Source organism: Malania oleifera, chromosome 11 (assembly GCF_029873635.1).
Source record: "Malania oleifera isolate guangnan ecotype guangnan chromosome 11, ASM2987363v1, whole genome shotgun sequence".
NCBI lineage: Eukaryota > Viridiplantae > Streptophyta > Magnoliopsida > Santalales > Ximeniaceae > Malania > Malania oleifera.
In genome coordinates this window covers 25271369-25276990 of record NC_080427.1, presented here as the reverse complement: position 1 = coordinate 25276990, position 5622 = coordinate 25271369, and positions in this window count along the sequence as shown.

The window sequence follows — 5622 nt, the reverse complement described above, 5'->3', positions numbered from 1 at the left end:
GTATTTTCATTATTACTTTTTTATAATTATTTTTATTTATTACCAGTAGTATTATTAGTATTATTTTACTATTATTATATATTATTATTTTTTTTTATCACTTTTATTATTATTATTATTATTATTATTTTTAGTATTTTACTATTACTATTAGTATTATTATTATTATTAGTATTATTATTATTATTTTACTGATAGTATCTTTATTATAATTATTTATTATTACTATTTTCATTTTTACCATAATAGTAAAAGCAGAAAAAGAAAAATAAAATCAAAAAGGAAGTTTTTTTTAGGGTTTACAGAATTTTTCTTATATAAGGGGGGCACAGCTAAGCCAAAGGGGGGGAAGCACAGACCAAAGAAAAAAGAAACCTTACCTTGCAGTCTCGTGCTGCAGCAATAGAGTCGTCGGCGTTTGCGCAGTCAACTAGATGAAACCAATCGAGCAGCGATTTCTTATCAGATTAATGCGAAACTATACGAGGTCTTTTCTAACCCTTTCATCTTAATTGTCACTATTCAGATTCTTCTTTTGAGTTTTCCCCTTTTATGTTAATTTCTTGCACAACCGTATCACTGCCGCAGCAGTGGAAGTCATCAGCGTCTGCGCATCCAACTGGACGAAACCAATCGAGAGCCGATTTCTTGTCCGATCAATGCGAAATTTTACGAGTGGAGTCATCGGCGTCTACGCATTCAATTGGACGAAGCCAATCGAGCAGCGATTTCTTATCCGATCAATACGAAACTTTACGAGGTCGTTTCTAACTCTTTCTTCTTAATTTTCACCTCAGATTCGTCTTTTGAGTTTTCTCCCTTTGTGTTAATTTCTTACATAGCCATATCACCGCTGCAGCAGTGGAGTCATCGGCGTCTACGCATTCAACTGGGCGAAGCCAATCGAGCGGCGATTTCTTATCCGATCAATGCGAAATTTTACCAGGTCGTTTCTGACCCTTTCGTCTTAATTTTCACCATTCAGATTATTATTTTAAGTTTTACAACTTCATTTTAATTTATTGCACAGCCGTCTCACTGCCGCAGCAGTGGAATCGTCGGCGTCTGCACATTCAACTAGATGAAGTCAATCGAGCGGCGATTTCTTATCTGATCGATCTCATACCTTACTCGGATTTTTTTTTTTATTGCCAAGGTGAGATTTTATTTGTAATATTTAAATGTAATAATTTCTGTTGTTATATTTTATTTTATTTTATTTTATTTTATTTTTTTTAGTGCGCAATATTCAAATTGTATGTGTAATATGTATTCTTATGTTTCGGGTTGTTATCTTGTTGTGATTCTTATGTGTAAAATATTTTTTTTATTTTTATTTTTTATTCACACTTATATTGTATGTTAATTTTGCATTATATTATTAATATTTTATAATTTTGGTCATGTTATATATCATGTTAGGATTTTTAGTAGATTAGTTGTAGTATATGTGGTATTTTAGAACTATAATTACATGAGTAGTTAGTATTCTAGAATGCTAGTCATATTAGGTATTTAACAACTTAGGATTTATAAGTGACATCATACGTCCAATTTAGTATTTTAGGTAACTTTTAATATAGCGTCTTGAGTAATACTATATATTTATTATTATTATGATACTTTTAGTATGTTAATATATAAGGTATTATTTATTATGGTAAGTTTAATATTTTAGTTAATACTATACATTTGGTGTTTTGGTATCATGCTATTATATTATATATTTAGTATTATGGTAACTTGTTATTTATTATAGTATTTGTAGATATTTATTATTACCATTACGATTATATGTATTATGGTATGTTAGTTCATATTATATATTTAGTTTTATGGTATGGTGGTAGGTTTAGAATCTTGGTAAATATTATGTATTTATATTTAGTATTTTGTATTGTGCTAGTTTAGTATTTTAGTTTGTATTGTATATATTGATTAGCATGTTGTGTGGTATTCTAATATTCTAGTTTATTATTATTATTATCTTTATTATTATGTTTAAATTATTATGTATATTATCCAAAACCTCCCATATTAGTATTTTCCTATAAAAAAAACTATTAGATTTCCAAAATTTGGGAGCTTATTTTCTTAAATATTTTCTTAATTTTTATCCCTATGATTTTAATGCTGGGGTACGAGCCTTCGAGCTTCACGTACCTTTAGTTCTGAGGGAATATGTAAATATTTAGATTTTAAATATATTTTTGTATTATTTATTTACTTATTTATTTATTTATTTATTCATTTTGCATGTGTATTAATAAATTTACTAGAGGAGTAATTTTAAAGACTTTTTAGATTAACTTAGGGATAATTTTAAATTAATTAGGTACCGTTCGTAAGAACGGGCGCGTAGGGGGTGCTTGTACCTTCCCCTCGCGTAACCAAACTCTCGATCCTAAGTCTGGTAACGTAGACCCATTCTACCCTTAACGGGGTAGTAATCATGTGTTCTAACCACACTAAAAGGTTAGTGGCGACTCCGACATTCCCTATTTTTCCTTGAAAATTAAAATTGATTTTTATTTCGCCACCCGGGGCACACGCGCTCCTAGGACGTCGCGACATACACGTAAAATAGTCCCCAATATCACATATACTATGAGGGGAATAAGTTGAATTAAATCAGAACTTAAAAGGTCAAATATTGTGAGGTTTTGGGCGACTGAACCCCTGGTGTTCAAAGCACCTCGGGCGACCAAACCCTTGACCAGTTAGAAGGTTGACTTGGTTTCGGGTGACCGAACTAATTTGACTGTAGTGTCCTCGGGCGACCGAACCACTATTATGACTTTTTCCACCAACTTGGCAACCTGAACATCACGTTCAAATTTGCCTCAGGCTACCGAACACATGTATTCAGCATACCGAACTCAAGACCGGGCACCATAATCGCGGTCTTTTGAAATCACCTTCAGTTTAGCAAACCGATCCCATATTCGGGCGCCCGCATTTGAAAAAAGAACTTTTATGAGTGTGTTTGTTCGGGTGACCGAACTATGGATCGGGTACTCGAAACTCTCAGGTTATTTTATTTTTTAACCGAGGTAAAAGGGGTTAAACATGGTTAATTTTTCTAATCACTTTTAAAACAAATTTAAAAATACCTATTTGTCCCCAATGGTCATAATTTTCCCTTTGCCTATATATATCTCCTCATTTGTTCAATTAAGGGAGGATTAGCAAAAAGATTAAGCCAAAACTCTCTCAACTGTCAGGATTAGCAGAATAAACAACAAGTAAATATAAATAACACACAACTAGACCAAGATCAACATGAAGATTTACGTGGTTCGGCAAAGCCTACATCCACGGAAGTAATGACACACAAATTTCACTATAGAAATCAAATTGTACACAATACACTACTCAAGTGATCACTCTCACTCTCAAAATATGCCCAGATAACATATATAGAGGTTCCTCAGAGGTTTCCCCCCATTTTCCCAACCACCCAAGGTTTAAAATTTCAAATTTCTAAAGAAACTGCCGCAGTCCAGGTGTTTCTTGTCGACGAACACAGGGCTTCGTTGACGAATATAAGGCTTTTGTTGACAATGCTAGAAGTCTGAAATTTCCTGTGCTCGGTAATTATCTGTCGATGAACTTCAGAGCCTTCGTCGACGAACCTCTACTATCCCCTCGTCGAAGAACACAGGGCCTTCGTCGACGAGGTTTGCTGTGCTACCCCTTTATGTTTTCCCTTCTTCCTTCTTTGCTTATCGAAGCAGAAGTATAAGAGCCACAAATAACACACCCTCTGTACGACCTAGCCCAATCAACTTCCTAGATTGAGGATCCTGCACATGACAAGAAGTAGAGGAAAAATGAACAGAATAACCAACATCACACAATTAACCGATAGAGACGAGACTCATGGTTAGTTTATAAATGCAATAAACATTTGAAAGTGAAAAATTATTAGTACGAACGGAACCAACACCTTGTAAAGCCATAGGAGTGCCATCAGTAATTAGCACAGAATTTGAAGAAAATTATGGATCTATATATGCAAATAAAGAGAAGTTAGGGGACATATGATGAGATGCACCATAATCTAAAACCCACAAAGAAGAGGATATACCTGAGGGAGTAGACAATGACAAACTTACTACAGATGGAGTGAACATGGCATATGGGTATGAAGCAAGAAACTTCTGGAATTGTTCTACAAAGGCACTCATGCAAGGATCAAATGAGGAATCATTCCCTGAGTTATCCGATGAATGGGCAACAACTGCTATATTAGACTGGTGCCTGCCTGGTCGTCACTGTTGGGCCATTGGACCCCCTGAATGCTGAAATGGTTTTCCTCCATTTCGCCAAGGCTATAAAGTTTAAGTCTTATTTAATAATTTTGGACACTGAGCCTTCCAATGTCCATTCTCCTTACAAAAATTGCACTTATTGTTGGGGCGAGACGAAGATCAATTCTGATTGAAGGAAGGTGGTTTAGGAGGAACAACCAAAATAGATGCAGATGGGGGATATGTTCCCTTTCTAGTTTGAGATTTGAGACGAGTCTCCTCTGCCAACAACTCACTGACAACTGATTCAACTAAAGGCAATGGAATGCGATGTAAAATCGATCTACGAATGCCCTTAAAATCATCACAGAGAACCATCAGAAATTAGATCAATCACTGCTTTTCCTACGGGCAATATATATAACAAACTTCTATAATTCCACAGATTCTGTGAGAGCCAATTGATCCCAAAGATTAGTCATAGCCAAATAAAATCCTGAACACTCATATCCTTTTGTTCAAGTGCTCGAATATCCATCCCCAATTGATACTGAATGACAAAGTTAGATCGAACATACAATCTTGCCAGATGGTCCCAAACCTCCTCAGTAGTGTCATATTTTGCCAATTGAATCCCAATGAGACTACCAACAAAATTGTTTATCCAAGTAATAACTTTAGAGTTATGAGTATCCAACGCATCCAATAAGTCCTCATATTTATCAACCCCTTCCATAGGTTTACAAGTCAGACCCGAGACATAACTCCACATCTTCTTAACCTTTAAGAAATTTCTCATCAGATAACTCCAGTAAGAATAATTTTTACCATCCAACTACACACTAATAGATTGTAGAGAATAATCTCGTTCACTAGTCATAATAAACAACAACAAATATACCCAAGATATAAGAAACAAATTAATCTGAGAATGGCAAGAGCAAAACCAAACCTACAAATATTGAGCCAAGCAAGAATCCATTAAATCACAAGTCAAACTCGAACCAAAATCAAACCACATCTAGATTCGCCAACAGCTAGAATCCTCTAGAAAACCAAAATCGAGCTGTATGGACGAGATGCTAAATTCCATAGAGCAAAACTCTGATATCATGATAGAATCAAAGAGGAGCAAAAGATTGAGAAAAGAAAAAGCTTTCATTGAATCATTAGGGTTCTACAAGAGATAAAGATGACTTATATAGCCTACAAGAATAAAAGGAAAAAAAAAACTATTCTATCCTGATGTAATGTAAATAATTTTTATCACTAACAATTAATAGTATAGATACTAACTTTTATTTCACTATTGCGAGCTTTTAAGTATTTTATAATAAGAAATACCATAAATAGTTGTTTATTGTTAACC